This window comes from Hyla sarda, chromosome 5, assembly GCF_029499605.1.
Source record: "Hyla sarda isolate aHylSar1 chromosome 5, aHylSar1.hap1, whole genome shotgun sequence".
Lineage (NCBI taxonomy): Eukaryota > Metazoa > Chordata > Amphibia > Anura > Hylidae > Hyla > Hyla sarda.
The window spans coordinates 241,410,855-241,423,604 of NC_079193.1; positions in this window are offsets into that span (position 1 = coordinate 241,410,855).

A 12,750-nucleotide genomic window follows, 5' to 3' on the forward strand; every position below is an offset into this window, starting at 1 on the left:
GAGGTGGCAGCAGCATGAGGAGACCATATAGTGGCTAAATGACATAGCCTTTAGGTAGTAGAAGCATGAGGAGACCATATAGTGGCTGAATGACCACAGCCTGGAGATGGCAGCTGCATGAGAAGAGCATATAGTGGCTGAATTACACAGCCTGGAGGTAGCGGAAGCATGAAGAGACCATATAGTGGCTGAATGAAACAGCGTGGAGGTGGGAGCAGCATGAGGAGATCATTTAGTGGCTGAATGACACAGCGTGGAGGGGGTAGCAGCATGAGGAGACCAAATAGTGGCTGAATAACACAGTGTGGAGGTGGCGGCAGCATGAGGAGACCATATAGTGGCTGAATGACACAGCCTGGAGGTGGCGGAAGCATGACTAGACAAAATAGTGGCTGAATGACACAGCCTGGAATTTGCAGACTCATGAGGAAACCATATAGTGGCTGAATGGCACAGCCTGAAGTTTGCGGCAGCAAGAGGAGACCATATAGTGGCTGAATGACACAGCCTGTAGTTAGCGGCAGCATGAGGAGATTATATAGTAGCTGAATGACACAGCCTGGAGGTGGCGAAAGCATGAGTAGACCAAAGAGTGGCTGAATGACACAGCCTTGAGTTGGCGGAATCATGAGGAAACCATATAGTGGCTGAATGGCACAGCCTGGAGTTTGCCGCAGCAAGAGGAGACCATATAGTGGCTGAATGACACAGCCTGTAGTTGGCGATAGAATGAGGATACCATATAGTGGCTGAATGACACAGCCCAGAGTTGGCGGCAGCATGAGGAGACCATATAGTGGTGAATGACATAGCGTGGAAGTGGCGGCAGCGTGAGGAGACCATATAGTCCCTGAATGAAACAGACTAGAGGTAGCAGAAGCACAAAGAGACCATATAATGGCTTAATGACGCAGCATGGAGGTGGCAGCAGTATGAGGAGACCATATAGTGGCTGAATGACACAGCCTGGAGGTGGCAGAAGCATATAGTGGCTAAATGGCAAAGCCTAGAGTTGGCGCCAGTTAGAGGAGACCATATAGTGGCTGAATGACAGCCAGGAGGTGGCAATATCATGAGGAGACCATATAGTGGCTGAATGACACAGCCTGGAGTTGGCGGCAGCAAGAAGAGACCATATAGTGGCTGAATAACACAGCCAGTAGTTGGCGGGAGCATGAGGGGACCATATAGTGGCTGAATGACACAGCCTGGAGTTGAAGGCAGCATGAGGAGACCACATGGTGGCTGAATGACACAGCCTGGAGTTGAAGACAGCATGAGGAGACCACATGGTGGCTGAATGACACAGCCTGGAGTTGGCGGCAGCATGAGGAGACCATATAGTGGCAGAATGAGACAGCCTGGAGGTGGCAGCAGCATGAGGAGAACATATGGTGGCAGTATGACACAGCCTGGAGCTGGCATCAGCATGAGGAGAACATATGGTGGCAGTATGAGACAGCCTGAAGGTGGCATCAGCATGAAGAGACCATATGGTGGCTTTATGAGGGAGCCTGGATCTGGGATCAGCATGAGGAGAACATATGGTGGCAGTATGAGACAGCCTCAAGGTGTCATCAGCATGAAGAGAACATATGGTGGCATAATGAGGGAGCCTGGATCTAGGATCAGCATGAGGAGAACATATGGTGGCAGTATGAGACAGCTTGGAGCTGGCATCAGCTTGTGGAGAACATATGGTGGCAGAATTAAACAGCCTGGAGGTGGCAGCAGCATGAGGAGGTAGCAGAAGCACAAAGAGACCATATAATGGCTTAATGACGCAGCGTGGAGGTGGTAGCAGTATGAGGAGACCATATAGTGGCTGAATGACACAGCCTGGAGGTGGCAGAAGCATATAGTGGCTAAATGGCAAAGCCTAGAGTTGGCGCCAGTTAGAGGAGACCATATAGTGGCTGAATGACAGCCAGGAGGTGGCAATATCATGAGGAGACCATATAGTGGCTGAATGACACAGCCTGGAGTTGGCGGCAGCAAGAAGAGACCATATAGTGGCTGAATAACACAGCCAGTAGTTGGCGGGAGCATGAGGGGACCATATAGTGGCTGAATGACACAGCCTGGAGTTGAAGGCAGCATGAGGAGACCACATGGTGGCTGAATGACACAGCCTGGAGTTGAAGACAGCATGAGGAGACCACATGGTGGCTGAATGACACAGCCTGGAGTTGGCGGCAGCATGAGGAGACCATATAGTGGCAGAATGAGACAGCCTGGAGGTGGCAGCAGCATGAGGAGAACATATGGTGGCAGTATGACACAGCCTGGAGCTGGCATCAGCATGAGGAGAACATATGGTGGCAGTATGAGACAGCCTGAAGGTGGCATCAGCATGAAGAGACCATATGGTGGCTTTATGAGGGAGCCTGGATCTGGGATCAGCATGAGGAGAACATATGGTGGCAGTATGAGACAGCCTCAATGTGTCATCAGCATGAAGAGAACATATGGTGGCATTATGAGGGAGCCTGGATCTGGGATCAGCATGAGGAGAACATATGGTGGCAGTATGAGACAGCTTGGAGCTGGCATCAGCTTGTGGAGAACATATGGTGGCAGAATTAAACAGCCTGGAGGTGGCAGCAGCATGAGGAGAACATATGGTGGCAGTATTACACAGCCTGGCATTGGCATCAGCATGAGGAGAACATATGGTGGCAGTATGAGACAGCCTGAAGGTGGCATCAGCATGAGGAGAACATATGGTGGCATTATGAGGGAGCCTGGATCTGGCATCAGCATGAGGAGAACATATGGTGGCAGTATGAGACAGCTTGGAGCTGGCATCAGCTTGTGGAGAACATATGGTGGCAGAATTAAACAGCCTGGAGGTGGCAGCAGCATGAGGAGAACATATGGTGGCAGTATTACACAGCCTGGCGTTGGCATCAGCATGAGGAGAACATATGGTGGCAGTATGAGACAGCCTGGAGCTGGCATCAGCATGAGGAGATCACATGGTGGCAGCAGTTTGAGAAAGCCTGGAGGTGGCATCAGCATGAGGAGAACATATGGTGGCAGTATGAGACAGCATGGAGCTGGCATCAGCATGAGGAGAACATACTGTGGCAGAATAAGACAGCCTGGAGGTGGTATCAGCAGCATCAGGAGTCCTGAAAGTGACCCTGTGACATAGTCGGGCGGTAGGTGGCAATACCAGATCCCGGAGACGCAGGTGGGTGAAAAAAGTAGAACTTGGCATCAAATGTGTGGCATCAGGCAGGTGGCTGGATCAGAATAGTAGCTGAGGCAGGTAGGCAGCAGAAAACGGTCTCTTTTGTAAAAGTGTTAGTGTGCACAAGTAAGTATTGAGCATATGCATTACGTAAAACTTAACTTTTTATAATATTCTTAGGATAAAATATATGTACCCAAATTTTTTTGGAAATCAAACAAAAGGAAAGGTGTGTGAAAAACACCATGTGCCACCACCAAGTATTGATGTGATGCAAAGATCTCTAAAAGCTGGAAGTGAACAACTTATGGTTCATTGTAACTGGTTGGGCTAAAAAGTTTCCCTGTAAGGCCAATTGGTGAGAAAATCAGCTACTCGGTGGTGTGGCAGTTTTTCATCAAGCATCCAGAGGAGGTGAACATGGCCACATGCAATATGTGTAGGCAGAAGGTGAAGCCTGGCCAGGGTCCCAATGTTGGAACCACGGTCCTGCGTCAACAGATGCAGCATCACCATAAGGTGGCATGGGAGAACAGTGGCTCCGATGTGGTGGTCCAGCCTTTTGCATCACCCAGTGGCACACCGTTCCCTGTTTCAGCCACACAAAGTTCCACCACTTCAGCCGAAGGGAGCTGTGTTTCATACCCATCTTCTGTCGCTCCAGATGCTCCTGTTCCTCCTATTTCGAGTCAGTCATTCTGTCAGCAATTCAATGGCAAAGCCATGTCCAAGAGACAAAAGTATGCACCCACTCATCCAACGGCACAGAAGCTGAATGTGCTCCTGTCCAAGTTGCTGGTGCTGCAGTCCCTCCCTTTTCAAGTGGAGGACTCTGCATCTTTCAGAGAACTGATGGATTGTGCCCGAGCAAAAGGTAAGTGGGAAGGTTGGCTGCCACGAAGCAGGTGGTCTACCCCTGGCACATTTGGTTCCAGACTTCCCACTTCTGCTACCATGCTGACTGCTGACCATGCTACCACCTTGCTGCCTCACGGCCAACGAGCAACCCTCTTCTCCAGATGATGATGAAGCCCCTTCTGCACCCGGCTCCCATGTGCAATTGGCTTCATCATCATCGAATTGTGTATGCACGTCACTGATGTCCTCCTCAGATTCCTCAACAGTGTCTGCTTCAGGAGCCTGAAGGCTCACAACACCACCTCCCACCCCACTCCCCTCATCACTACTTGCCCGCCTAGCAGAGGAAGCGGCGGATGTCTCCTACACTTCTTGGCTGGGCAGTAGCTGCCGACTGTCCTCTAGTAGATCGTCCTCACTAAATAGTAGTGGAGCTGAACTCACAGCATAAGACACTTCTGTGGGGGAGGGAACAGCATAGAATAGAGGTAATGGGAGGACAGGGATTGCTCCCCAGGCCATGCCAACTGAGGGTTGTTTCTGAGAAACCCACCGACTGTTGACTGGAGGTGTCAGATGTCACTTGTGATGAAGTGGATAGACATGTTCACCAATCGATGACAGCAGGTGGGTTGCTGGTCGAGACACGACTGCTAGCTGATACCAGGAGCTTAGGCCTCTCGCAGCGACTCCTGTTGCCACTCTCCCCTAGTCTGCTGCGACCTCTACCTGATGAATTTAGGCCTCTGCCACTCCTCTGTGCATGTCCTGGCACTTCTATGCCTGATATTGTGCGTATATGAGGGGAGTACAATACACTCCACTATGCTTAAAACAGTATTTGTCTACAGCATCAGCAGTCGTGTACTTTTGGCTGGCCTTTCACAGTATCTAGGCCCTTAAGACTTTAACAGGAACAAAATGGTACACCACTTAGATGTACGTATGTAGTATGCACTTAAGAGGGGAGTACAATGCACTCCACTATGCTTAAAACAGTATTTGTCTACAACACCAGTATGTATATTCTTTTGGCTGGCCTTTTTCAGTGTCTAGGCCCTTTAGACTTTAACAGGAACAAAATGGTACACCAGTTAGATGTACGTATGTGGTATGCACTTATGAGGGGAGTACAATGCGCTCCTGTAGGCTTAAAACTGTAATTGTCTACAACACCAGCAGGTGTGTACTTTTGGCTGGCCTTTTACATTAACTATGCCCTTAAGACTTCAACAGGAACAAAATGGTACACCACTTAGATGTACGCACAGGTTAAACTTAATAGAGGACAATATGCCCTTAGTGCCCTGCTCACCCTACCTGGCTGGCTACTATTAGCTTTTCAGTTGTTGTACACACCAGTGCTACAGCACACAGTCGCTGTGTACTACACCCAAAATTGCACTCTCTCTCAATCTCACTCCCTTCCCTATTAGTGCTTCTAGGCCGGATTTGGGCTTGAGGGAAATCACTGCTGTAATACACCCAACATTGCACTTTCTCTCTCAAGCTCACTCCCTTCCCTGTCAGTGCTTCTAGGCTGGATTTGGGCTTGAGGTGAATGACTGCTGTGATACACCCACAAGTGCACTTTGTCTCTCAATCTCTCTCCCTTCCCAATCAGTGCTTCTAGGCTGGATTTGGGCTTAAGGTGAATCGCTGCTATAAAAAAGGTTTTCTGTGCAACACACTGCTCTCTGTCCCTCTCTCTCCGCAATAGAACATTGAGGTGAGTGGCCTCAAGATGGCTGTCGATTACATAGGGCAGTGACATCACAGGGGTGGCTGGCTGCTGATAGGCCGCGTGCTGCATGTGATTCAGGGTCATCCCGCCAACCCTTGTTCCCCCCCTTCCCAGAGTTCCTTGCCCCATGTCCTCACATGTGGATCTGCCATTTTAGATACTTGGACCGTACTAAATGGAGTTTAATAAAGCAATTTGTGGGATTGAATCGTGGTGATATTCGCATATGTTGCAAATCGAATTTTTCCTGAAGTTTGTTCATGAAGTTCATTCATGAAGTTCCTTCGTTCGCTCATCCCCATCTGAGACCACCACAGCTACCTCAAAAGTCTCTGTAAACATTCAGCACCTTTACTGTGGCTCCCTTAGACATTTTGTTGGCCTGCCACAGTTGATTTAACAACTGCTGTCAAAGCTCCAAAGTGAAGAGTCCCATCAGTGGTCCCATCAGCTTTCTGGAAGCCTGGTTGTTTTAGTGTGACACCAGGCAGGGCAATAACTGGCCAGGCTAGCTTCTACCAAAACTAGTTGAGCCTGGTGCCTCCTTACTGTGGACTCTTACTAGGCCTAGACAAATTGTTTTAAACTGAAAGGGGGATAACACCAACTGTAGTGATGCCACTGGAGGTTTTTCTGTCTATAAATGTGTCCAAAGGTTGGAGCTCCAGAGGTGGCTCCATGAGAGGCCAATCAGCTGTCAGCTTGCAGCGAAAGCTTTTAATATTATTGAACAGCCATTTGGATTATAATCTAAAAAAATTCAGAAGGAATAACACATGGCTCTCTTTTATCAATGCTGTGTACGTGTATGTTCAAGCAAGCAAAGCCCATGATTATTTTTTTTTAACTAATTTCCATGTGGAATCCCCATCTCCCATTGACTTCGATAAGAGAAAGTGCAGAAAGAAGTTACATGACAAAGGGAACTTCAGGGCAGGTTCCCCATATCCAACACTCACACAATCACTGACTGCAGCTTTAGACATTCCAAGAGATGGCAATTTTTTTTAATGATGTTTAAACATATACGATCAGTGGGTGTCTGACCGATGAGAACCCCACTCACATAATATGCATCCCCAGCAATATGAGCTCTTCTCATAGGTCAGCAATATCCTAGTATGTTTACTCACACATACTTACATTGTCCTGACACTTTCTCTGCAGTGACATAGTATGAGAAAGTGAAAACCAGTTGTTCATTTGGATTCAGGTCTTACCATAGGGTATATGTTTGCAATCGATGGTGCCCTCTTAAGACTTGTAGCGCCGTAAATGAGCAATGCAATCTATAATACTTTAAGCAATTCTAAGCTTGTGGTATCTTAGAGATCACAAAAAAAAAAACAATTTATTCAAAATACATTGTACATGTGGGAAAGCTTTAATTTTTACCCTCGCCTCTGCTCTAAATTATTAGTTCCCAAATACAGAATTGAATTGTCTGGTAAAAGGAAAACCTAGATTGTAATAGAGCTTTCATAAATATACAGTAGCCCTCATGAATTATACAACTTTTATAGCCTCATGTAACATGCATTACCCATCAGTATTCTCAGAAGTCTGCTAAGAATCCAAAGTTGTTTTTACAAGATCTGTATATAATAACATAATAGTTTTTACAAAATCTCCAAAGGGTCTTTATATCATTTAAGTTATTCAGTGTATTATTATGCCATTTTCACATCCACAGTCTTTGTGTGTTTTTGTTTTTATTTTATAGTTGTAGAAATATTTTTCCGGAGGATGCAGAAATTCAAAGATAGCTTTAGAAATTATTAATTATTAACAATAATAATTATTAGAAATTATTATTATTATGAAATGATTACTAATGTTTATAAGACATTGATCCATTTCTACTTACATTGTAATTGCAACTACATAGAATTGTAAGTAGATGTGTCATGCAATTCATTTTAAGGGCCAATAGTGAGGACATAAAAAGCACATATTACTGATGTCTTCAAGTATTTAATGATGGTATTTAAGTTACATAAAGTTTTACATTCAGACTTAACAGCCTTATTAGATTGCTATGAACTTTACTGAAATTCTGCCAGAAAAAAAATTAAACTTCACCTAATTTTCAGCAAATCTAAAGCTGGCTATACACATAAAGAAAATCTGCAGGCAATATAATGTATATATAGAAAGTTTTACTAGAATTTTAACATGCCTAAGGTATCAGTCACTTATTCTATAGCTCCAGTTGTGTTTGGTTTGGAGGATGCCTTCTTCAGACGTCTCAACTCCTTTCACAGATGTTCAATAGGATTCAGAACAGGGCTCATGGAGGCCAAATCAGAAAAGTACAATGTTTTACACTTAGCCATTCTTAGGTGTTTTTACCTGTGTGTTTTGGATCATTATCCTGGTAAAGAATCCATGAACTTTGACTGAGACCAAGGTTCCTGACACTGTAACCGAACATCCGTCATAATTCACAGTAGGTACATTGTTTTTTTTCTTTGTATGCTTCATTTTTGTGCCTGAGAACATAGAGCTGATGTGAATTGTCAAAAAGCTGTAAAAAGTGTGCTTTATCTGTTCTTTTTGGGACGTGTGGGACGATAGCTATTTCGTGCCGATCCCGGCATACCTACTGTGAAGCATGGAGGAGGCTCGGATATGTTTCTGAGGCTGCCTTGCTGCATCTGGCACTGGCAGTCTTAAATCTGTACAGGGCACACAGAAATCTTAAGACTATTAAGCCATTCTAGAGCAAAATGTGCTGCCCAGTGTCAGGAAGCTTGGTCTCAGTCACAGGTCATGGGTTCTCCATCAGGATAATGACCCAAAAAACACAGCTAAAACATCCACAAATAGCTAAGAGAAAAATACTGAACTATTCTGAAGTGGCCTTCTATGCGCCCTGACCTGAATCCTATTTGTCATCTGTAAAAGGAGCAGAACCCTTCAGTCTTGAGAAGGCACTCTTCATTGAGAGGCACAGAAATTGTATGTCTGCAGTGACTGCCTCAAAAGGTTGTGCCACAAAATATTAAAGGACATCTATAGCCATAACAACTTATCCCCTTTCCACAGAATAGGGGATAAGTGTTTGATCACGGGGGGGTCCAACCACTGGCACCCCCCGCGATCTCCCAAATGGGCCCCAGCATTGCCGCTTTGTAAGAGCGGCTAATACGCATAGCATCGACCTCAGTGAGGTCTACGGTATGCCCCCTCCCCATACAGCTCTATGGGAGGGGTGGGGAGGCACGAACTGACCCTGCCACGCCTCTCCCATAGAACCACATGGAGGAGGCGCGTCGGCCATGGCGTCATGCTGCAGGCCGGCACACCTCCTTCATGGGAGAGCCGCGGCAGAGTCAGGGCCCTGTGCAGGAGATTGCGGGGATCCCAACAGTCATCCCCCCCCCGCGCGCGATCAGACACTTGTCCCCTATCCTGTGGATAGGTTCACTCCTCTCTAGATGTTATAGCACACATCCACTGAATGACCACTGAAAACGTTTCTTTACAAATGTGTGAATGATAATTGTAGTTCCTTAGATGTTTCCTTTATATTCGAATTTGCATGAAATATTTCTAAGTAAATGTTCATGTTCAATTTGTAGGAGAATTTAGTTGATGGTGCTTACAGCAAAGTATTAGTATTACTTTTCATCTCAGACATCTCAGTTTAAGAAATTATTATCTGGGAAACATCTACGCCAAGAATACATTTTCTTTAGCCATTTTCATAACAGAGTTGATCATTCACAAAATGAAAAGCAATTTAGCTAATACACAGTGAAAATGTTATAAGAAAATGTCGAACTCTCCAACATGATGAAAATTATAACTATCCAAAAAAGATTAGTAGTTGTCAGAGTACTTAATCTGTGAAATTAAGTAATAGGACCTTACAATGTACAGTCACAATATCGTACCACTCTGGAATAGAGAGAAGGGGTAGGATCACACTAAACAATGAGAAAGATATACAGAGATGTATTAGATGTAATCCAAAGGAAAAATACATAATAGAATTTAGAGAGAGGGGAAATCATTGAAGACTGGGAACATGGTGTGACATTTCTAATAAACATTTGTGGTGCGTGGAGTGGTAATACTGCACTTTAACCCCTTAAGGATGCAGCCCATTTTCACGTTTTTATTCTTCACCTTCTAAGTGCTATAATATGAGGGCTTGTTCAGGTAATCAGGAAAACACAATTAAAAATGCATTAACTAAAACATACTGGCGTAGAGTTATAAAAACCTGTGTAGAGGAAATGTAAAGCAGTTGTATATAGCATCAGGTTTTCTCTTTAATTTTAAAAAAGGCATCTAAAAAATGAAAGAAGCAATCTGATTGGTTGTTATGGGCAGCTGGACCGCTTTTCCTCTACACAGGTTTGAAAAATCTCACCCATTGTTTTCGAAAAAAGGTACTAAAACTGCACAATGAAGCACAAAAAAACTAAAGATTTTTTGTGTTTTTTTTTAAGTTAGAGAATAGTGGGAAGGAGGCTCTATGGTCAAATTAAGCTCCTAGTGATTCCATTAGATGGAAACGGAAATACAAAGTTAGACAGAGACTACAGTGAATGTAGTGGAAAATAGATGTAGATATAGTGCAACATGTTTAATGTTTTGTTGTTTTGTTGCCTTAATAACCTAGGTAACCATAATGGTATAATATTTCTCATTTAGCTTTTATGTTTCTCTACACGATTCTGTCTATTCTATGTCCTTAAATTTTTTAAATGATTTTCCGTTTTCATTTTTTTTATATTATTGTATAAAAATTTAAGGAGATGCATTGTGATACCAGCATGATTTATGTGCCCACAGTTTGTTCTGGACAATAATGTTCCTGAATAACATAAAATAAATAAAATTTAAAGAGTATGAAACATAAAAAACTGTGTGTTTTATAAAACTAAAAAAAAATAATTAATACTTTTATAGAGTCATCACTCATTTGCATTTGGCAAAGTTTATTAGAAAAATAAGTACCGTATTTATCGGGGTATACCACGCACCGGCCTATAACACGCACCCTCATTTTACCAAGGATATTTGGGTAAAAAAAGTTTTTTACCCAAATATCCACGGTAAAATGAGGGTGCGTGTGTGCGCTGCTGCAGACCTCCGGCGTGTGTCCCCGGCGTCGTTGCTATGCACGGCGCGGCGCACTGACGTCATGCGCCGCGCCGTGCAGCGCATAGCAACGACGCCGGGGACGCACGCCGGAGGTCTGCAGCACCCGGACCCGACCCCGGCAAAAGGTAATTATGCCACCGGGGATGGGGGGAGGCAGCGGGGCAGTGGCGCCGGCAATGGGTGCCGCTGACCCTTCTCTCCCCCTGGCTGTCGGCGATAGCCAGGGGGTGAGAAGGGCCGGCAGCAGGGCTCTAGACCCCAGGAAAGGCAGGGGGAGAGAAGCGGGCAGCGACGGCCTCTCCCCCCTGCCTTTCCTGGGGGTGTATCGGCGTATAACACGCACATAGACTTTAGGCTAAAAATTTTAGCCTAAAAAGTGCGTGTTATACGCCGATAAATACGGTATATTCTAGCTGTATAACTGTATAAGATACTTTGGGAGCACAAATAACCAATGAGTAAAGTTGTTAAAAAAGTTAGCATATATACATGACACATATCTTTGACATAAAAGAATGAAAATGTCATAAAAGGAATACATTGTTGGAAAGCAGCCTGTTATCCAACCCTTTCTCTGCCAAGGTTATAACTCAAACTGCTACTTAACTACTTAAAGTTGTAACCATCAACTTCAGTTTTGGCGTACTACATCTGTCCCAAAATATGCAAGTGCTACACTATGGGTATGTTCACACTGGGTAATTTGAGCGGAATTTCCTTGTGTGGAATTGCGCGTTGGGAATTTGCGCTGGGAACATTACCATGAATGGGTCTTCTGTGGACGCGTTTACACTACGGAATTTCAGCAGCAGACAATTCCACCGTTAAAAATTGATCCGCACAAACAAGGAACATGTTCATTGCAATGGTGATGATTAGGGGCCGTGCAGTCCTACCGCCAAAGTATTTTGGCGGTGGCCACCAGAATTTGCTTGCAGAATTCTGCTAGCGGAGATTCTGGTTACAATACTAAGTGTGAACATATCCAATCAGTGTAGCCTACACTGAAGCTTCAATGTCTGAGCGTTCTGTCCCTTCATTCTAGCGATCAGTTGGGGTCTCAATGCAAGGAAAAAACTAATCACAACTTCTGGCATGTCTCTATCACATGTTTAATGGATTAATAGGTGCACAATTCTACAAATATAGTGAACAGAGAAGCAGTAAGGTTGGAATCACACATGAACATTTTATGGACTTTTGGTTTTAGCTAAATCTAGCAGTGGATCTGTAAGAAAGGATAATGCTAAAGAAAAGACTGAAACTCTTCATTATATTGTATCCTCTCTGGTGGTTATCCCAAAACAAAATTTTACACAAAGTGCCACCAAAACTGCATGGGTGGTTCCAATGTACAAACTAAGAACACTTATGGTTAATGCTTCCTGCAATTTAAGGGTCGGGTCACACACAGCGCATTCGCAGCGCATTTGGTGCAGCAGATGGGCTGCCGGCAGTCACAGAGCAACTGCAGAGCAAGCTACAAGGTGCAGGGAGCTCTCTCTGCAGTCGCTCTGGTACTGCCGGCAGTGCATCTGCAGTATCAAATACACTGTGGATGTGCTGTGCGTGACCCTACCCATATATTGTTGTTTTGTGTTTTTCTTTTTTTTTTCCGTGGCGCTGCTTTACACCGCTCATCTCCTGCCCGCTACCTGCTATAAGACTACAACTCCCAGCATGCCCTCACTGTAAGGGCATGCTGGGAATTGTAGTCTTGCAACAAGTAGCAGACAGATGGGAGATGTGCAGTGTGGGCAGGTGGGAGACAAGCGGGGGGATGTAAAGCAGTGTCTCTATCCCCTGTCATTACGTTAGAGTAGCGGGTTAGAAT